Source organism: Neopsephotus bourkii, unplaced genomic scaffold, assembly GCF_033783945.1.
Source record: "Neopsephotus bourkii isolate Nb327-2 ecotype Australia unplaced genomic scaffold, CSIRO-AGI_Nbou_v1 NB_1530, whole genome shotgun sequence".
Taxonomy (NCBI): Eukaryota; Metazoa; Chordata; class Aves; order Psittaciformes; family Psittacidae; genus Neopsephotus; species Neopsephotus bourkii.
The window spans coordinates 614,817-637,875 of record NW_026902006.1 but is presented as its reverse complement, the minus strand read 5'-3'; the positions used below and the strand labels follow the sequence as shown (position 1 = coordinate 637,875).

Genomic DNA, 23,059 nt, shown 5'->3' with positions numbered 1-23,059 from the left:
TGGAGATATAGCTGTATGAAAGAAATACCCTTGGTAAAGCTTGGCATAGTGTGGATACATATTATGTTAATGTCCATTGCTCTAATTAATGACTGTTAAGACATCATTTTGGCTATATTGAAGAAAATATAATTAAATACAGAAAAAGAAAGGAGATTTTACACCAGTTTAGCTATTTCGTGCTATATGCCTGGTAGCAAGTTGAGATACTTTAATATGAATTGTAATACCATATTTTACAGTGACAACACAAATTTGACATATAGTAACACCTAAAATATTTTCCAAAAGTTGCCCCTGTAAAATTTTATTATCATATAATCATACAAGTTGTGGAGAAAAGTAGCTCATTACAGAGTAACTTATTGGATTCTGGTGCTGTCAAGGATACCAGTATTTATGGTAAATGCCTTCATAAGCAAGCCCTGATTTTGCTGTAACACAAAATAATCACAAAGTCAGAGCTATATGTTTCTACAATACAACAAACGTCTTTTTAAGCCCCATAAGCTTTTGAAGGCATGCCATCTACACAAAAATACAGGTAATTTTGAGATCTACCTTGCTTTCACAGTGCTCTGAATTCTATCTAACAGCTGAAAGAGAACATTATTTCATGAATAAAAAGTGATGTCTGAGCCTGTGTATGCATATCTCTTACCAACAAATGTTGAGGCTTCCATTCATTATTAAAACAGTGGTACTGTTCACCAATATTCTGTTTTCTTCATCCTCACATCTTATTTGCTAGAAGTCTTCCTACCTAAATTCACCAATGTCCAACTATCAGCAAAACTTCTTCTGAACTATTAAATATTAGGAATTCCCACATGTTCATATCTAGAGAATTAACAGTAATTCTGACTGTAGCTACGTCAATTCACACTGAATCCAGTGCAGCTTAACTAAAAGACAACAAAAACCTGTAAAAGAGCAAAGTCATAAAGCAGCACAACAAGCCAAGGGGAAATTTCCCTTAAATCTCATACCTGACTCATAGTAGGCTGAAGGACAAACCAATTCTGAAAGATGAACACTGCTGAGGTTGTGGCTACATACACCTCATAAAAAAAAAAATAAAAAAAAAAAAAAAAGGTTTTTCTACATTCAGATGCTCTTTTTCATCTCTTCTATGCATTGCATCTGCACTAGGGTTCACAGCATCACAGTATGTTAGAGATTGGAAGGGACCTCAAAAAATCATCTAGTCCAATCCCCCTGCCGGAGCAGGAACACCTAGATAAGGTTACACAGGAACGTGTCCAGGCGGGTTTTGAATGTCTCCAAAGAAGGAGATTCCACAACCTCCCTGGGCAGCCTGTTCCAAACACAGCTGTGTGGGGTTAACACAGCTGTGTGCTTAGCAATGCAAAGAACTAATATAACTGAAAAATAACCTGGGCAAATTGAATGGTGAATGCAATTGACTTTAATAAGAATCACAGAACAGCACAGGTGGGAAGGGAACTGGAAAGATTACCTGGCCCAAGTTTTTGCAGGAAAGGGAGGGACACTAGGTGAAATTTCCTAGCACCCTGTACAAATGCATCTTGAAAACCTGCAGCAATGGGGACTCTACCACGTCTCTGGGGAGGTTGTTCCGATGAATGTTTGTTCTTACTGTAAAAAAATTCTTTCTTATGTTGAGATGAATCCCTTCCCAGTGCAACTTGCTCCTTGTCTGCTATGTGTGACTCCTTGTGAAGAAAGATTCTCCATCCTCTTTGTAGCTGCCCAATATATGCTACAATATCATGATGAGGTACCCTCAGTTGGGGTAAGGACTACTGAGCAACCTCTAAAACATCAGTATGTTGTTAGTGTTATTCTCAGACTAAAGCCAAAACACCAGCTACTAGGAAGAAAATGATCTCAGCTGGAACCAGGGTAAGGGAGAAAAGACCTAACTACTTCAGTCTTCCTTTACAAGACAGGTTCTCCATCTCTTTCATCATCTTTGTGGCCCTCCTTTGGACCATTTCCAGTCTATAAAAGCAGAAAGTGAGAACAAATGAAAGACTTGAGAACACTGCAGAGAGAATTGTCCATCCAATTTCAGTGGAAGTACAAACTTATGGTCAGTTAATGCAACCTTGACTGCTATCAGAACACATTCAGGAGGTATTTGGAGGAAATGAAAATTGAAAAGGAAAAACATAAAAAAGAAAAGGAAACGGAAATGAGGAAGAGAAAGGAAAATAAAAAGAAAAGGAGAAAGAAAAAGGAACATGTTTGTAACCTATAAAGATACTTTTTAGAAGTCTACCTAAAGCTACTGACAGGGAAGCATATCACAGAAGTAGTAGCAGTATTTCTGCAACATGGACTTAATCTGCTGTGGTAACTCTGTTCTTCATTGTTTAGAGTCCAACTAACTGTCTTTTTTGTAAATTGTCCAGTTTTCCTTCTTTCTAAAAGAAACTGATTACAGGACATGTGCATGTCAATTTCCCTCAGACAAGAGTGGAATAGGTCTCTTCTTGACTAAGTTGATTGAGTAGGGAAGGGATCTGCCCTAAAAAGTACATAATGATAGAGGAATTCCACCACTCTTTTCAATTGTATCACAGCCTGAGAATGTAATTTTACTCCAATGTTTAGACAATGTGCTTACAAGCTAACGACCTTTCTTTATCAATGCATAAATCTGAAAATAATTTATGTTAGTCTTATAGAAAAAATTTAAACAGAAAAGCAGTTTATATCTTTTGTACTCTCAACGGTTTTCTTAACAAAATGCTATGACTTTTGTTTGCTTTTTGTTGTTGTTTTTTAATAAAATCAAATACGGTAAAAAAAAAAAAAAAAAACTATACTTATCTGTTTTTTCTCTACACAAAGATGTAGAAATCTTCCTTGCCTGAGAGGCAAAAAATATTCACATCTCCCTTCATAGATTGTTGAGAAGTGAAATGAAAAGATAGATAAAACATAATTTGAGGGACAAAGACTTTGGAGCTTGACCCCACAAATGCCCATCTACCCAACCTAGTGCATAATTTCATATCCCAAATAGCAACTATGGCAGAGCTTCCATAGGGAATTCTTAGTGCCATTCTAGTGACATTCAGGTTTTTAAAACCTGAAAGAGAATCACCTCTATGACATTGCAACAAATAGAAATCCTTCTATGACAGCTTATTATGTATGGCACACAACAAATTCTGTAAAACACTTTGGAGTCAGGATATGGAAGTCCTCCAGCAGCCACTGAACTAGGTTTTGATTTCAATGATGCTGTAGTAATTTGTACCAGCTGAATTTCGAGCTCATTGTCTTTTGTAATCTAATTGTGCCTGCAATTTTAATTAATTCAGTCTAAAAGGGTTTCCTCAATATGCCTTTCTGCAATTCAACTGCTAATCAGCATTAATGCAATGTTACCACTTTGACCACTGGATTTCTAGGCATCTTGTGTAGCTCTAATAATGTCATGGTTGAATATTCATCCCAGATGTTTCAACGACCTTACTTTAGAAGAAGAATTTCAAAACACTGAACAAGTACAACTAATCACTTCTTTTGGAAATTTATTAATGAACATAGACATGTCTCACATAGATTCAGTGATGATCCTTATCTTATCCTTTGTGATATAGGGCAATCCAATACCTTGTATATTTGTTACATTTTTTTCAAATGTAAATAATAATATTTTCTAATATTATTAATATGCTTCCCTTTCATCACAGCCATCAGGTAAAAAGAGATAGTATAGAACTGTAGGTTTGTTCATCTGATAAAAATACAAACCAGAAACATCAAATTGAAATTCTCGTACACAAATGCACAGTTGTACATAATACTAAATTGCATTAGAAGCAAGAGAACAGAGATGGCTTAATGCATGCAGCCATATCAGCTGCTGTTCAGGCTGATTTCCTGATACATTCCCTAATTTTGTCTCTACACACCTCAATTCTTGTCCTTCTTTCAATCTAAATTCTTCTATTTTACACTGATGCAAATACAGCTTAATGGCACCAACTTCAATTAATTCCTTGTGGTTTAGGCAAGAGATCTATAAAATGGTACCAGTGGTTTGTATTTATAAAAATGTTTAGTAACACCTTTCTTTTGTTTGTGTGTATGTGCAATCACTTTACCTTTAAAAAGTGATGGAAAAGTGTAGTGATCCTAGGTTTAAAGTGGCACGTGCCCAAGAGATGAACTAGACAAGCTGAAAAATAGCATATAAGAGTAGATTTTTCTGAATAAAGAATATGAAATATTAAACAACATAATTAATGTCAGAACATTTACTGTTTTTCAGTCCATTAGAGACAAGAGAAAGAAACATAAATTAAATTCTCTATATATCAAACAGCCCAGAACAAGGGAGGATGTATGTGTCTTTGCAGTGGGCTGAAGCTGAAACTGTGGAAATAAAATATCTTAAAACGTGCAAGAAAGAAGGGAACACTGAGGAAGAATTAAATGCTGGATCCTTATCTAGCACAGATGTCAAAACTCATCAAATACAAAGAAGTTTTGTTCCTAAAATCTGTCCTTAATGAGAAAACACAGCAGAGGTACAGGACGATAAGAAAGATTTTCACTCTATGCAAAAATTGTTTTTTAAAACAAAAATCTAAAAGTTTAGCTCATGTTGTTCGCTGCATTATATAGCTATTCCTAGCTACTTGCTTGCTGATTTAAGTGATTGCCTATAGGAACTGTAGCCTCAATCAGTAGGACCTCAGAATATTTAAGACATGTACCATGTTTTGTCACTACCTGTCTCACATATAAGACCGCGTAAATATAAGCTTTAATCGTGGAATCAATATTTTAAGTACACTGTTTCTTAGGCTACTACTGTGAATTATATGGAACAGTGGAAACAAGGCAATCAGAAGACCTTCAGATTATCAAAAGGCTTCCTGAGGCCTAACGTCTTTTGAGTTAGTGTGTAGTGCACAAAATTCTGAGTGATGATATGCAGGGCAGGGGAGGTGTTCATGATCTCCAGTGTTGTGTAATCCTAAACTGTCATCTTAGGAAAGTTTGTTTCTAAGAATCTTTGTCTGGTGTAGAATGATTTCATTTTTTAGCCTTTTATTTGTCTCTTTGGGTTCATAAGGTGAGTGTCAGGGCCCTAAAGTGCAGGCTCTGAAAGCTTGTTTGTCTGTGCTCCAACCCAGTTCTGATGCCTGGGGCCAGACAGCTGAGGCTTAAAAGAGCTGAGAGAAGTTTCACCGGGGCCACTTCCCTTTGCTCAGGGTCCGTGTTTAGGCTTCAGAGCTTGATTCTGCCTTTAGCTTGTTGTAGGTATGTATGTGCCAAGGAGCCTACCTCACTGACCTTGACACTGAGGTGATGATTTGACCTCCTGGCTCAGCTTTGAACCTGATTTGTCACTGTGGGATTGACTGGTGATCACTGAACACTTGACTGAACCTTGCTGCTCTCAGGAGACCTGTTCAACTTGCTCAGGTGCTATGAAGCTGCTTTTGTTTGGTGAGGACAGTTGTTCTGCTTGCCTTATGCTCACCATATGCTCCCAGGAGCTGTGGATGTTTCATAGATGTTTCATAATTTTATGTGACAGAAGAGTATGATTTATTCTGTAAACCTTAGGCATGAGAGACTGGAGCTCTTGCTGGAAGTGGTACTGGTCAAGACCATTTACTTACCCCCTTCAATACCTTCGAAGGATGTTGTATCTAGTGTCTATCCTGCAGTCCAAGCACTTGCTAGCCCACACTACTGAGCTAGGTGTACATCAGCTATCTTGGTCACTGCTCCAGTTCAGTGGGACAGAGCTCAGACAGGGCAAGACTCTATAATTCCTAAATAACTTGCCCTTGCTCTCTGTATTGCACTGTGGATCTTAAAGTCCTTTCCAACCCTAACTATTCTATGATTCATCTGTAGGAAAGTTGAATGAAAAATGAATAACTGTCTTCCATGACAAAATCCCATTTGCAGTAGCTGACTCCTTGCTCAAGTGGGAGTCAACACTCAGGTGCTGAAAAAAGAGATGGAAAACATTTGGACTTGAAAGAAAGGTCAGACTCAATGCAAGAAAACTATTAAGCATTAAAACATATTATCCACAGAAATTTGGGAGGTTTCTTACCTTGGAAATGCCATGCTGTGTACTGCCCATGATCCAACTGGTTATACTAGATTATGATAATGATTTTAGTTTTTCAGCATAGGAGTTTTTTAATTTGCAGAAAGATATGTCAAGTCTATGTGGTTCTGTGACCCATGTCATTAAGCACCAGTTATGCCTATTTGTACTGTAAATTATCATGAGCAGAGACTGTGCTCATGTTATGTTGCTTTACAGCCCTGCTGGTTCTTAAATGTGGCTCCCCTGTGCTATGACTGCTAGAAAACAAAAGTAATTTTTATTTATTTTTAACTGGTTTTATTCCCACAGTAATACAAGGGAAAAATAAAAGTAAGTTATAAGAAGACAAAACACTGTTTTAAAAAATGGCAATATAGAAACAGTACTGAAAACTGAAGGGACAAGGGCTCACGTCTGTCTTTCTCTTAACCCTGTTGGTTTTGCGTTTCCTCCTTCAGCTACATCGCCCTCTACTCTCCCCCAAAGTTATCAAGATCCCATTTCTGCAAGTGAACTGAGGCTGAAGCATTCCTTTTCCTGCACAGAACATCACGGTGTCTACCTGCATGGACACCTACATCAGCAGAGGTAGGACAGGACCAGACAGACAGAAGGCACGCAAGTCATCAAAGTAACACTGGGAGAACTGGTGGATGGTACCCCTTTCTGACACTCCCCTCTCCTGCATTCTGCCAGGAAAGCACTGCATAAATATATGCCACTGCCTCAACCTGCAGATCTTCTTGAAGTTAAAAGGTGTTTTATTATCGGTTTAAATGGGCAAAGATTTAAGACAGTGCTGAGAACTCTGACAGTCCCACCACTCTTTTATATGTAAGTCCTGCTAAGTATCTTTTCAGACTCTTGCAGACAGCTCAATGTGTCAATTTAAAATGTTTCCCTTCGGAGTGAGACAATTTTTATACTTCCTCAGTGCAGAAGGGAGAGGAGGACAGCTTGGCATTTATCCTGAAGATACTATTGCTGACTGCTGCCTGGGATCAAATACAACAAGTGAATAATCAATGTCCTGGATTGTGCTGAACTTTTACTATACTCATAACGCTTTTCCAAAAATGACCAGTGCAGCAGATTAAGATTATTTTACTCATATGTGTATGCAGGGGATATCTCATTGGGAAATGCAAATGAAGTATTACTCACTACAGTTAACAATTAACAACCTTTTGCTGATGGCTGTGGTGAACCATACAATCATAGAATAGTTAGGGCTGGAAAGGACCTTATGATCATCTAGTTCCAACCCCCCTGCCATAGGCAGTGACACCTCACAGTAAACCATGTCACCCAAGGCTCTGCCCAACCTGGCAGAGTTGAACACTGCCAGGGATGGAGCATTCACAAATTCTGTGGGCAACCCACTCCAGTGCCTCACCACTCTTCCAGTAAACAATTTCTTCCTTATCCAATTCAAACTTCCCCTGTTTAATTTTTAACACTTTACTCTTTGTCCTATCGCTACAGTCCCTAATGAAGAGTCCATCCCCAGCTTCCCTATAGCCCCCCTTCAGATACTGGAAGGCTGCTACAAGGTCTTCACGCAGCCTTCTCTTCTCCAGGTTGAACAGCCCCAACTTTCTCAGCCTCTCTCAGCCTCATTAAGATGAAATGTCTTAATGCTTTACAAACCTGCCACAGACACACCTCTTATATTCCCTCCCTAGCCAGCTTTATCTTCTCCTATTGGCCTTTTAAATGGTAAGCTCTTTAATATGGGAACTTCATATTATTTTGTATGTCTCCATTCTTCTTGTGCCGTAGATACAGTTCTGGCAATTTGTCGGTGCTACAATATGCATATAGTAATAAAATGAGGTTGTATTTATATAATATGGATCTTTTCTAAATTGCTGTAACACAGTCATTATCAAGATCCAGCTAAGCCATAAGGTCCAGAATTTTGATCTTCTCTGGCCAATCTAGTAGTTTTCCACACTTGCTTAAAAAATTCTTCCTCCGGCAAAGGCAAAAATTATGTAGTATATAAATATTTTTATAGTCAAAATCCATAAAGCCATTAACCCACAGGAATGTTTTAGTTGCTATATAATTTTTGGCCTCGATACATTAAAAATTGCTGATGCAGATGCAGTCTGGGGAGACATCCTATTACCCTAGATGACATTTTGTCATTACAATGAAAGTTTTAGCCTTGGATCTACATCTCTCTGTTATCTAGAGGAAGTGAGGTGAAGATTGGATTTGAACTCAGCCTTCATATCTTGGTATTTTTTGTATTTAGAGGCATAACTCCTCTCCAGAAATCTATACCAAAATGGCTCCCAAGGGTGAAGTTTCTGTAGTATGAGCAAGAAATTTGCTTTTGAAAATGCCAGCGATTAGTTCCTAAAAATTTTTACTAGACATTATGTTTGTGAGATGATACAGGAAAGAATTTTTAATGACAGTAAAACAAAATGTAGGTAAATCTAAGGTTTCACCAAAGATACCTATTGCTATGATTTCTAGCAGGTGATGACAATTTGATTTGAAATCCTTATAAACAGACTGAGCTCAGGAGCTGCAGCTGAAGGCAGTATGAAATTGATCAGGTGATCTGCTTGCTCTGAGATAAATCTCTCCGTGTCACGGAATGCTCAAGGTTGGATGGGATGGACTATTTCTGCTGGTGCTATACCAAGAAGACAATACACACAGGAGGGATCAAGGAAAATGAAATCTTGCCCAGTAGTGCAGCTCTTATTGTCTCCTCCACACCAGCTAATGGTAATAACAATTCCTGATTCATCTCCCCCTCATTTCCCTATCACCTGCACCGAAGCACTGAAAGAAAATAGCTTCAGGGAGATAACAGAGAAACATAGAAAGGCAGACACTTGTTCAGGTCCAGACCCTGACGTTTATTGTCAGTGCCTGACAGCAACACAGTCCAGGAAACATATTCAGAAAATAATTAGCATTAGTGTTTCTTATACTGTTTTCCTTTGTTAGACAAGTTGCAAAAAGTTATGCACAAGTACTTTATTTCATCATTTCCATAGTGGTTTTAGATTTATATATCAAAGTTCTTCCACTGGCATATTTCTGAATAGGTTCTGCTGCTTTCTTAGAAATAAATGTATTTATCAAATAAAGAGAATTACAACTCTTTGACCTGGTTTATTTCTTAACCCATGGACTTAAAATCTTGAACGGCCATATCTTGTCAACCCATCTCAAAAAAACAAAAAGTAGTAATTTTCTTCTGAACCTAGAGTTTCTTCCTGTAAACCAACTACTAAAGCACAACACAGTCCTGCAAAGGAAGGAGGAAGCAAGCAAGCATCCAGACATTATCTTTTCTGGGTTAAAGAAGATATTAAATTTGTCTGTAAACTAAATTCTAGGGGTTTACTAACCTAAAATTCCTGCTCAAAGCACCTTTCATACGAAAGGGATGTGTTACTTACCAGAAAAGGGTTTTTAATAAGGAAGAGTAAATGATACCATTATTGTGTAAAGACTGAGAGAATTATTCAGAAAAGTTTCCTATCCTTTGAGTTTCCAATTATAATTCTTACACTTACACACAAAGTGGAAGCTTTTATTGCTTGTTATTTTCTTCAGGCACTACTCCACCACCAGCACAGCTAAACATTCTTTCCTCCAGAAAGCCATCTACTGAACTCCAGGTAGTTACCTGCCTAGAGGCAACACGAAGTTCAGTGGCAGCAATCCTCCTGGTACCTCTCCAAGCCAGTGCAGACTGAAAATTTTCATTCACCCCAGCAATTTCAGCTAATGGCTTTCCTGTTGTATGAAGAAAATAGCTTTAAGCTTTTCCAAAATTAATTTGGATGAGTCTGCTTTTCCCCATCACCTGCAGGGCAAAAAACCCCAAGGACCTATACATGGTATCCTGAAGATGGAGAATCAAAATGTTTCTTCATGGTTTCCCATATTCAAAGCCGATGCTCAAAACCTGCCTTCTGAGATCCTTTTAGTCATCTATCAGACAAAAGCAAACTCTTTTCTTAGCACTGCTGAGTCCAGTTCAGTGCTCCAAAACAGAGCAGTTATTTCTTAGGACATACTCTGCTTTACTCTGGGTGGCATTTCCCACCCTGGGCTCCCCACACTGTAACATTTACATTGGATGGTTTTAAATCTGTCTGACATATCCAGCTTTGGAATGTTCAACTAAACTGGAAAGACATGAAAGTACTTCTAGTGAGCTTAACCTAGAGAGAAGAAAATGTTCAAAAACGAGATTGTGAGAAATCACACAATTCTTTCTTCCACAGCTCAGAAATGGAATGCACTTACAGAACATAAACTAAACAATGAACTGTCAAGGTGAATAATGGTGTAAATGAGGACAGGAGCTACCACAGAGTCATCTAGTTTCCTGAGAACCCTGTCTTTCCTACATAGAGCAACAGAGTCAGTTGAATATGAAAAGACATATCAAGGGCACTGTGATATAATCTCCCATAGTCTTCCCTGCCTTAGGTACTGTACAGACACAGCCCCACACTTCCCATGCGCTACATTACAGTGCATCATTTACTGCTACAAGGCCATGCTACAGGGCAAACTTGCATAATTACAACAGCTAGTATTTGTCCTGATATGTCTTTTTCTCAGGCTATCGATTTCACCATAGTCAGGGAACGTCAGATGATGTATGATACTCCAAACTAATTTAGTCTTACTTCATGCTCTGTGACTGTCAATGTCCTTATTTCCAGCATGCCTGAGTTGAAACTTAAGGAATTGAGATGATCTGTGGGAAAGAATTGTAAAAAGAAGTAATAGTAAAGGGGAGGAAAGGATAATGGCAGGGATGATCAATTATTGCATTGGAATCACCAATGTTGCAAAGGCTTCCAAGAGTAAAATCATGCACCACCAAATGGAGGCTTCACCACAGCCACCATTATTAAGAATGCAGTGCTAGTGTCAGTGGATACTCAGAAGTTGATTGGGTATGTTCCTCTTCTCCTGGAAATGGACTTGGCTCTTCTTTTTCTAAGCATCTCAGAAAATAGGACTTCTACCAAACTAAGCTCCTATATCAACTTGTTTGCACCTTGCCATGTCCAGACTATAGGCTATACTGTATCTTTCATAAGCATCTCAGCAGCAGTCTTTTGCCTGGATTTTAAAGCCAGAGCAACTGATTCAAAGAAATCCATAATTAAATCCACATGAAAATCTCATGCATTTCAAGACTGAATATTTATAACAAAGCCAAAGAAATTTTACAATATTCCTACGTTCCTTTAACAAATTATGGTAAAAAAAAAAAATTACAAAATCGGTTAAAAAAATTATAGGAAATTAATTTATGTAAATAAATACACTCCACAGTATTTAATGGCACAGGCAAATACTATCAAAAGTCTGTACTACTAGCCATAATAAATTTCTTTCTTTTGTCTCTTGCACTGTAAAATAATCCAAAACCACAGTATTTTTACTACAGCTTCTGGACACTTTAAAATAGTTCCCATATTTTATTGCTGTTCAAATTATGTCTTTGATGAAACATTTGAAAAATTTTTGAAAAAGCAATTATGTATGTTTTTCAATGTCCAGTGGACTTTTGGAGAAGGACATGAGTTTCCAGCTATTAAATAGGTCAGAATAAATCCTAATGGGATTTGGATTTCAAGTCATCCTTTGCTACATATTTACTAAATAATTTTAATCTATGTTGGAAAAGTAGTTCTGTAAAAGAAAGCTGTTCAGATTCTTGTGGCACATGCATATATGTGGCACAATGGCTTTAATGCTGCAGGTGTTTCTGCTTTTGTAGTGCTATAGAAGAAAACAACATTTCTGAACCAATCTATGATTTCAATCTGAGTAGCAATATCACTGAATAATGTAACATGCCCTCTAACATGAAATTACTTCATTTCTCCCATCCAAATGCACATTATCTAGACATTGATATAATCTGGAAAACCTTATCTCTCCAGGCTTGGTGATAAACAAAATACCACCTCAGATCTGGGAGCTATTTTATAGTACAATCATGTTCAATTGTTCTTAAAGTATCTATTGGGGGCAGGTGGTGGGGTGTGTGAAATAAAAAAGAAGGAGAAATAGGCCCCCCCAAAAAGTCACAAAGAATGTGAGAACTACACTCTCTTTTGTCCTAGGAGTATGAAAGATTATGTCATTTTCATGGCAAAAGAGCAATCTTAAGTGTACATGATAAACAGCAACTTATACATCAAATAGATACATATCTATATACGTGACTTGAACGTGTATGCAAATATATGTATTTCCATATGTATGTAAGCATACTCAGAAATCTATGCACACACATTTATGTAATTATACGTATATAGACACATACAAATACATACTTGTATCATTATTCATATCTAGATTTGTTCATACTTAGACAATTTAGACATCTATATGTGATTATATATTATTATTTTTTACAAATATTTTTATGTCTGTATATAATAGGCTCACTTACATTTGCTGAGCAACTACAAGAAAATTTCTCTTTCTGTTGCAGAATAAACTTTAAGGTGCATTTCATGTTCCCAGTTTGATACTGAGTGTGAGAGTGATTCTCTCAGATACCTGTGAACATCTATAGTATTACATGCAAATGGAGCAAAGTATCCGTACATATGGATTGAAATAAACCTGTATAAAAACGGCTAAAAGAAAACGCTATTGGTACAACATTTACAGTGTTTGCTTTTATGATGTGCAGGCAGTTCCAAACCATTTAAAGTCTAAATAATTTCAGTATCCTTCAGTGGTTTCTCAAGTAGAAAATACTGCTGAGCCTCACAAAGCTGGCTAGGGCATGACGTGAAGGAAACATTTTCTTCTTTTCATTTGTCAGAGGACAATTCCCAGTTTGTTTTCTGTACAAACTGAGCATGCAGAATGTCAGTACTAGTGATCTACTCATTAATACTGCAAAGGCACCATACAGGAATTGGCACTTTCAGCTAACAGAAATACAGACAGGGCACAGAGCAGTTTCTCAACAGTATAGGCAGAAGTCTTAACATTTAACATTTAACCTCAGCACAGACCGCAGAAGCAGCAGTTTCACTGGTAACCACCACTAACTCTACAATTCATGTTTCTGGTGAAACAAAAAACAGAAACTGCACTACATGTTGGATATAGGATATAGGTCTCTGGAAGAAGCTATTGAAGAACTATATTTTTCTGAACTACCTCTGCAGTCCAGTTCTCAAAAAAAAAAAAACCCACCATTTCATGAAATAATAACCCAGAGATATTCTATGTTTGGGAAACAAACTGCAAAAAGTGTCAATGGAACTGATACAGGCACCAGCAGCCTCCATTGAAAGCTATAAATAAAAACCACAAATGTTTCACTTGTGTGTGTGGGCTTAACACACTAAACAGCATGCATACCTGTGATGGTTTAGCCATGGCAAACAGCCAAACTCCCACCCAGCTGCTCCCTCATTCCCTCTTCCTGGTGGGACAAGAGAACTGTGGGTCAAGTTAAAGACTGAAACATTGTTTATCATTTAATACCTGATGCAAAACATATTTTACATTGGTAATTTATTTTTTTTCCCCAAATAAATTAGATCTCAGCAGTGAGAAATTAAGACAAATATTAAAACCAGTTTTCTGCCTTAAGTCCATTCAAGAAGAGGTGCCTCACCCACAGCTGACGGGCTTGGCTGCGTCCTGCACCTGACTGTGCTGGAGCTGGCTAGAAACAGATGGAACTGCTATGATCACCCCAGAGCAGCCCCGCGGCCTCCACGGCCTCGTTGCAGACCATATCTGCAGTCTCACCGCTACCTTGCCTCACATCTTATTGTCTGCCAAATGCAGACAACAACCAAGACAATGAAGCTATGATCTCATTGGCATCACAGACTTGTGGTGGGACACACTCTATTACTGGAGTGTTGAAACGGAAGGATCTAGGCTCTTCAGGAAAGACAGTCTGGGGAGACGAGGAAGGACTCTGCTTGGGGATAGATGAGTATCAGATCTAATATCTATCACTCTTTCCAGTATCTTTCTCAAAAATTTGCTATACCCACTCAAAAAAAAAAAAAAAAAAAAAGAAAATCAAGTGTTAAATAAATCCAGTATCTAAGCAGTATTTACCATACTGTTTGCAATTGTAGTGTATTCCCCTTACACTTTTTACTCATCAGTCAGTCACTATTTTGAAATGAACAGTGGCTTTAACCATCTGGCCTTGAGTGCTATCCACAAATTTCTTTATGTGATTATATTTTATTCTACTATTCATCACTTAATGTCTCATTTTAGTGCATATTATGTTGCATTAAATTTACCAGTGCTGAATTAAACTGCTGATGGAGTTGTCCAGTGACCATACTATGAACTCTGTCATCACTTTGTCTTGTCTTGGACAAGCTAAAAAATGTATAGAAGTTGCCTTCTTATTGATTGCAGCCTTTTTGTTGTTGCTGTTTGGGTTGGGGATGGGGTGAGGAGAGTGTTAATGAATTCAGGAAGAAAAGCCAGATCTGACACAGGCTTCAGCTGTAGCTGCTGCTGAGCTAAAAAGCAGTCATTTGTCTTTGGGCTTTTTTCATATCTCTTAGTTTTGGATCTATGAAAGCACTTTACATCTTATCTATAACTATACATCTTGTTAAACAGCCGCTTGTGGTGAACTTGGCCAGAAGTTTGTTTCCCTTCTCTCCACCATTGTTCTGATTACAGTAATAAATTATGAACTCCTGCTGAAAAACAGAGGTTCGTGTGGTTTGAATGACAAATACTGAAAAATATGAGGATCCGTAAATTATTTCAGAAAAAATTTCCATTTCAGCCAATCCTGAAAATTTCCTGAATTCAGTTCGAATTTAGTTGATAGTTTCAGCTAAGAAAAAAAAAATAAAATATTTTTTTTCCACCAAGCTATCAGGTGAAATTGCTAAGAGCCAGCACAGCCTCAACTACCACACAAGAAACACGTTTAGTCTGTTGATTTCTCTACTTCCAACTTGCTAGGTGCCTGAATTGCAGCATCCTCTTTTCACCCTCCTGTAAGACAGGAAAAACTGAAAGCATTATTCAGAACACATGAGAAATACTTATGTTTTTTTAAAGGATTTTTTTTCCTGCTTTCTAAATGAATGAGGAAGAATTTTCAGAAATCCTTTGATGATTGCTGCATTATATATGTAATGAAGTCTACATTTCCATGTATTCCTTCAAAATTCATGTTGGTTTTTTTTTTTTTATGTAATTCTCTGTAGCTGGAAACAAATATGATTCATCGTTATGCATAAAAATACTGTTTTATAGTATGTATTTATTAATGTCAAACATCACCCAGACTACATGCATTCAGTTTGCATTAGCAGATAAGAAGTAGGGAGTGAACTTGGCTGTGAACTATAAATAGACAAGCAAAAGAAAAAAAAATAAAGAACAATTAATTTTTTGATTTTAAGTACTGCACAAGACTGAAAAAAAAATCTTAAGTAGCCAGTTTTTGAGAAAATATGAAAATATCATTCAGTTTAATGTTCAGAATCTCCAATTTCTTATTTTTGGAGTAAAATATATTGCTCTGTTAACTGTTAGGTAAAATGTCAGTTTCACTTCAAATCTTGAGATAAAAAAAGTGAAGAGGATAAATATTAAATAAGAAACTAAACACGCAATCTAATCAAGTTACTGTCATTAAAAACACTTCACCTAAGCTATCACTTTCAGGAGGATTTTGGGGTTTTAATAGAAAAAAAAAAGATTTTTGACGATGAGAACCTAATAAAAAAGAACTGATACCACTTTTTCATAATCAAATGCATCAATGAGTCTTGGCTTCACAGAAGTTAATGTGGTGAAAATATAAATATAGTTAAATCTAGCAATTAGGAATATATCATACTGAAATGCAGGAAATATTAAAATTTATAGGTAGCTGCTAGTTGCAGTGTTTAGAAGAGTGTAAATGGATGGCTAAAGAGTCTTTTCTGATTGTGAGTAAAGAAGAAAGAATCTGCTGAATGACTCCTAAAAGAACATGCACATAAAAGTTGAAATAAGAAAAAGAGAAAATAAAAATCTTTCAGCAAAGTACAAAGCCTAGACTTCAGATCAGGAGGGCTGGACTTTGGCAGGAGGAGCAGGTAGGTGGGATCTGCGACAGACCACTCTGAAATACAAAGGAGTTAAAAGAAAAATGGCAGACCACTAAGGGGAGTAACCTCCGGGCAGAAGAACAGTCCACCCTGATGTGAAGGGAGACAAGCAGGTCTGTCAGGATTTAGCTAGAAGGGACCTCATGACAGAACTCCAGCACTAAAATGCAACATACAGGGGTGGGAACAGGAACAGAGTGTAAAGGAGAAATTTACAAAAGTTGCCTGGGCATGTAGGGCTGGTGTCGTTCAAGCCAAAGCTCAGATGGATTTAAGAGGTTCAAGGGGCATCAAGAGCTTCTAGAGAAGAGTTTTGACAACAACTTTTGTAATAAAACGGTGAACAAAGAACATGTGGGCTTATTGCTGGAAAGCTGGGTGATTTAGTGACAGCAGGCACAGGTGGAGCTGAGCTGCCCTGACCTGAGAGGATTCAAGGGGAAGGAGAAATATCAGTGGTGGATGAGGGCTAAGTCACTTGTGAGAACTCACAGAATTCAATATATCTCAATAGGCCATACCCGGTGTGCTCAGGTCTGGCTGATATCCTTGTAATGCTGCTCACTATTGTCTTTAAAAGATCATGGAGTTTGGGACAAATTTTCAAAGAGAAGGGTTGTAAATCACACACATCTTCAAATAAGCCAAAGAGGTGACACAGAGAACTGTGGATCGGTCAGCCTCATATTCACTTTTTGTAAAATCATGGATTGGGTCATCTTTGCAACATTTTTAAAGGCACTCAAAAGAGTAAAAGTGGAATGGGAACAATAAGCACGGATCTGCCAAGGGTAAATCATGCCTGACTCAGCTGGTTACATTCTGTGATAAAATGACTGAATTTGTGGATGACAGGGAAGGAGTAAAGTTGACTTGGTGTCCCAGTTTTGGCTAGGAGAGAGTTAATTTTCTTCCTAGTAGCTGGTACAGTGCTGTGTTTTGGTTTCAGTCTGAACAATGCTGATAACACATCAATGTTTTAGGTGTTGCTAAGTAGTGCTTACACTGATCAAGAGCTTTTCAGTCTCTCATGCTTTGCCAATGAGGAAAGGGACAAGAAGCGGGGATGAAGTACAGGCAGGACAGCTGACCTGAACTAACCTAAAGGATATTCCATGCAGGTATATAATATATGCTCAGTATACAAACTGTGGAGAGTTGCCTGAAAGGGACCAACCACTGCTCAGGGATGGGTTGCATTTTGGTCAAGGGGTTGTGGGTGATGAGCAACTGTATTGTGCATCACTGCTGGTCATAAGTGGTTTTGTTCTGCATCTCTCCCTCTATTATTTCCTTTTCCATTATTACCATTAGTAACACTATCAGTATGATAGAGGGATTGCACACAGGCTGTGAGAGGTGGGTTTGTTCAACCTGGAGAACAGAAGACTCTGGGGAGACCTTAGAACAGCCTTTCAGTTCTTAAAAGGGGCCTATGAAAAGCTGGAGGGGGGACTTTTAACAAGGACATGTAGTGATAGGACAAGGGGGAATGGCTTTAAGCTGACATAAGGGAGATTTAGGCTAGACATTAGTAACAAATTTTTCACTATGTGGGGTGGTGAGACAGGTTGCGCCTTCATGGCAGAGGGACTGGAACTAGATGATCCTCTAGTCCCTTTAAGGGACTTTAAGGCCCCTTCCAACCTAAGCCATTCTATGATTCTATGATCTCAGAATGTTACATTTGTTTAAAAACATAACTTTCTTGATATTGGCACTCTGTTCATTTTATTCCACAAAATACAGTATAGTTCCAATGTAACTTTTCAAGGAAAGCCACAGTGATTTAGAAGCTTGCTCTCATTTAAAAAATGACTAGGCTGCCTTTTGTCCCACAATATAACTTATTTTGATTGAATTTGGTGCCTATAGGCATCTAAACCCATGGATCTGTACTTTACACTTGTTGCATAAAAATGAAGTTTAAGCTCAAAGTCACTTCTCATTTTGACAATTCCTTAAAAATATTTCCATTTTCTAGGAACTTTAAATTTATAAATTAAATAATTACTTCACAAAGATTTATTTTGAATCACTATTATTTGGATTTTTCAAGTATATTTAATAACTACAAAGTTTTAAGTTATGCATCATGTTTCAAGTTGAATACCCTGATTTTTCAAGACTGCAGGTGGGTTTTCAAAACGTTTTCTAAGCTTTAGGTGGTTTGTACTGTGACTCATTTGAAAGTCATCACAAGTAGACAACAGCTTAAATAAATTTTACATGGGATCACAATGAATGTGATGGGAACACAGAGGTACTTTGACCTGCAAATAGGCAGAAGGGAAATCAAAGAATTAAGGAGTATTTGTTGATGGCTAAAACATCCAGCCTCTGACTAATTATTTTTCACATGTTCCAATCACTCTTGATTAACAATATCAATTCAAATACAAAGTCAATTAAATTCATGTTTTTTATCAGAAATTCAGGAATGCATGCATTTATGGCCATACTATAAATACTTTGTGCAATAGCCTCAGAGGTACTCAGAAAGAAACTTCTCCTCGTGTCCATAACAGTTCAGTTTATAATTCCAAATGTATTTAAGTTTTCCACAGACAGTATAAATAACATGGACAAGATTTTAAAAATATTTTCCTATATACCCACAAAGGCAGGCACCTCCCTTTTGGACTCACAAAATCATGCTGTTCAAAATGAAAACTCATTAAAATATCACGTCATTTATTATTTTTGCCCCTCTCCCCAACCACCTTTTTCTTCTACTCTATTCTTCTTCTGCACATACCTGTTCAAGTGGCAGACAATCAAATGTTGTCTTTCTATAGGGAGAAATGTTGTTAAATGTTGTCTTTCTCTAGGGAGCCAAAATTGTACCTAAAGGTAGTAAGAGTTTCATTCCTGCCTCTGGTATTTGTTATATTATTGTATTTATTATATATTCATCTATATTATATATATTATATTATATTATATTATATTATATTATATTATATTATATTATATTAAATGTACTATTAATGTGAGAAATTTATCACAGTTTTTTAATCTGTCCTGAATGCAGAAGGAGGTACTCTCTTTTTCTTCTTTCTTTCATCTTTCCAGAATTGTATCTGTCAGATATTATTCTCCTTTCCATTATCACAGTGCAGCTGAGAAACCAAAAGGCTGGAAAGAAAAGAGGGTACCATGGCTTTGAGGCAAAGCAGCTTCACATCCTGCTTCTTCAAAATCGCTCACACTTTACAAGTTAACTTTGTAGAATTTTCACTATATATCATACATGAAGCAATAATTGCTTTATGAATTAAAACATGAGAATCCACCTCCTCTGGGACCTGATTACTTGCCTGGCAATGCCACCATGGTTTTCAATGCAAGAGAGTAACAAATGGGACTGAAAACTGTATTTGTTCTTGCAGGATGGTCCCAGTGGTTTCCATGAGACTGCTTTATGCAGAATACATTCCTCAGCGTGACAGAATTGGGATTTTTACTCCCAAACCAGCAGCAGTATGTATCACATATCCTAAGGAGCACAGCTTGTTGATTTGGTGGTTTAGAAGTTATTTTTCTTAATTCTTTGAATTTCCTTCAAGCGGCAATTTAAAACTGTCCTTGTAACCAATTGCATCGTCATCAAGGAAGGTGAAGAGAACTAGGTGAAGACACTTCCACTCCTGAATCTTTCCCTATGTTCCTATGATAAAAAAACATCAAGTATCAACAGCAAACAAAATAAAATCAAGCACAAGGTGGCTTAACGGTTATTCTAGAAGAAGGTTATTCTACAAGGTTTTTCTACAAGATATATATTGTAGATTGGTCCCTCCCAATCTACAAGGTTATTCTACAACATATAACATATTGACATAATTTGTAGTGAATAGTGTAGTGAGTATATGAACCACTGCATTTTGTCAGAGGCACTTAGATGAACTTCATTATCTGTATCTATCTTATCAAGTAGTCTCTATCATTAGTAATGGTTAATATTAATTCAGACATTCAAGCGCTGTTTTATCAGAAAAAAAACTTGCAATAAGTTCACTTAACACCCTATGCATCAAGGTTAGGACATGTGCATAGTGTCTGTCATATAAACAAACAAAACAATATCAAACTTATGGATAAAAAAGTATTCCTCCTTTGAAGTTAGAATAGACTTCAAGAAGGGAATTAAACAAGAATTCTTGACTTTTTCAGTGGCTTGAATCAAGTCAAAATTTCAAACCTTAAAAAAAGCTTGAAAAGCAAAATTCCTGTGAAATCAAGTCAAAGGGAGTCAATTAAATACTTTGTTTCAATAATTCTGAAGACTTGTGATGTTTCTTCTACAGTACTTGCTATAGATCATGTTTCAATTCTAAATAAGCGTATTTTGCATATTCTCAAGCTGTTCTTTAAATTGAAATGTGCATCTTTACATATTTTTTTTTTTTGGTAATGGTAATCTCATTGAAAGGAACCTTTATGCCAAATCATTTTGTGTTTTAATGACTCAAGTATTTTCCTCTGAAAAAGTAATCTGAAGAATATTCAGCCAGCTGTGCTTTTATTGATGTGACTGCAGGATACCTTCTTGCAAGGCTGGTCTTCTGAAACATCTACCGCATGATCAAAGGATATTGAAGGAAATCTTACATATCAAGTAAAGTGGGAGGAAATTTAAGTACCTTCTTCGTGGCACAGGCTTTGCAATTACTGTATTATATCTTGGCATCTTTAGAGTTTAGAATCACAGTGCTATCAGGTACCTAAAAAGTTTCGCTATTCCAGAGGTACATGTTTGCTGCAGTTGCACATCTTTGTATTGTCAACAGTCTCCAGGGTACAGCTTAATTTACTAAAATGTGGGTATAGCACATCTAGTCAGCCCACCAAGAGTTCTGTAATCAAATGCCATTCACAACAAAATTGCCTAATTATTTCTTTTAATAGCTGATTGTGTTTGATCATTGTGTTTGAAAATAGAAATAGGACAAATACACAGAGGAATAACACATTAATTATATGATGATGTCACCATAAAGGGCAGAGTCAGGTAACTCTGAGCCATTATCCCACATCATGTACACTCTGAACTAGCATTGCCCTCTTTGCTCTTTCTGACTCAGTTCTTCAAGATTTATCTGTCTCTTCAGGATTTATCTGTATCTTTTCAATTTCCTTCTCATTTTCTTCAAAACATAAAAGAGAAGACACTACAGTAAAAATTATTCCAGCTTTGTCCTCAAATATTTCTTTCTTCTTCTGAATAATAATCATCCAAACAATCTCCAGGAGTAACTTAATAGCATAGTGAAAATGTCTGAAGACAGGCTGAGAGCTGAGCTTGTTGAGAAGATGTCAGAGATCCCTTAAAGCAGCCTCTCTGTACTTAAAGGGCACCAAGAACAAAACTGGAGAGGGGCTCTTTACAAGGGGATGTAGTGATAGGACAAGGGTTAATGAATTTAAACCAAAAGTAAGTAGATTTATCTTAGATATAAGGAAGAAATTGTTTCCTGTGAGGCTGGTGAAATACTAGAACAAGTTGCCAGGGAAGTTGTGTATGCCCCAACCCTTGAAGTGTTCAAGGACAGAGTGGACAGGGTTTTGAGCAAATTGGTCTAGTTAAAGCGGGTTGTAACTAATGAACTTCAAGGTCCCTTCCAATCCAAGTCATTCTATGATTCTATGAAGTCTTTAAAGCTCTATCCTTCTGCTTAGGTTTATAAGATAACAGGAAGAAAAAAAAAAAAAAGGGGGGGGGGAATTGGCAATAAACGTTTCTAATGTTTGCTAGTTTGCTAGAAACTGAAGATCTGTTCTAGAAAAAAAACTGCTGAAAATAGGGATTTTCAGTGTTCTTTTATGTCTTCAGTTATGTCTACTGAATACTGAATGTCTACTATATCATTGTTACATATTTTCCTTAATCCAAGTGTAAACCACTAAATAACTGAAATATTAATCACCCAAATAATTGAAATAGGAGAGTTGCATGAATAATCGTGCTTTGTGGGGCGGTTTCTCACTTCATGGGTCAAATACTGACAAAATTGTTCAGTTCATTAGTAAAATTGACTGATTTTAAAAAAGCCCATAAACCTAAGAAAATAATAAATTTCACTTTTTTATTCTGACTCTCATCAATATCTCCTTGGTTTCTTGTTTTTTCTGGTTTCATCCCTAGAGAGAGGACAAAGTTGTATACTTCTGCATATAGCAAACATACTAAATAGCCAATTAGAACAGGCATATAAAAGGTTAATTCCACATCAGAACATGGCAAATTTGCTCTAGTTTTTCAAATCTTTAAATTGATAAAATGCTCAAGTTATGCAGTAAAGAAAAAAGTGAGGAGATGATCAGAGTCTGCTGGAAGTCTGCTAACTAATTATCCTTTTCCATACTTAAATCACTATTAATTTAATTCTCAGAAGCATCCATAGTTTAAACATATATTTGACTAGGCAATAATAAAAGATATTACTAAAAGAGTTGTAGATCCACTCATTAAACTTGCATATAGCCACTGATTGGAGGAATTTAGAAAACCTGTGGAAAGATATAGAGAATTATGGAAAGAAATATGACTGGCTAGCCAGATCTGTACTATAAACATTTTGCATTGAATAATTATGATTAAGGCCTTCACAGACCTCGTGGTGCTAGAGGTTCTCAAGTCCACGTTTACACACTAGAAAGGTACCCAGAAATTCAGACATTGAAGTTATTTGAATAGTCATCTTGGGTCTAATTTGATTGCCAATATAGGATTTTTTTTTTTCTGGAACCTTAAATCTTTACAATATTCAAGAATCACATAATGAATCTCTGTTCCAGACAGAAAAGGCAGGTTTGAACAGCATGAACATTTATAAGCCTTTCATAA

At 36.9% G+C, this 23,059-nt stretch overlaps 1 long non-coding RNA gene across 1 annotated transcript; it reads left to right on the top strand.

The window, feature by feature from the left end:
- Positions 1 to 5,176: 5,176 nt before the first annotated feature.
- On the top strand, positions 5,177 to 8,207 carry LOC133221410 (uncharacterized). The gene is made up of 3 exons (XR_009727999.1): positions 5,177 to 5,271; positions 6,541 to 7,284; positions 7,707 to 8,207. It is a non-coding gene; the product is annotated as an uncharacterized LOC133221410 (long non-coding RNA).
- The last annotated feature ends 14,852 nt before the right edge of the window (positions 8,208 to 23,059 follow it).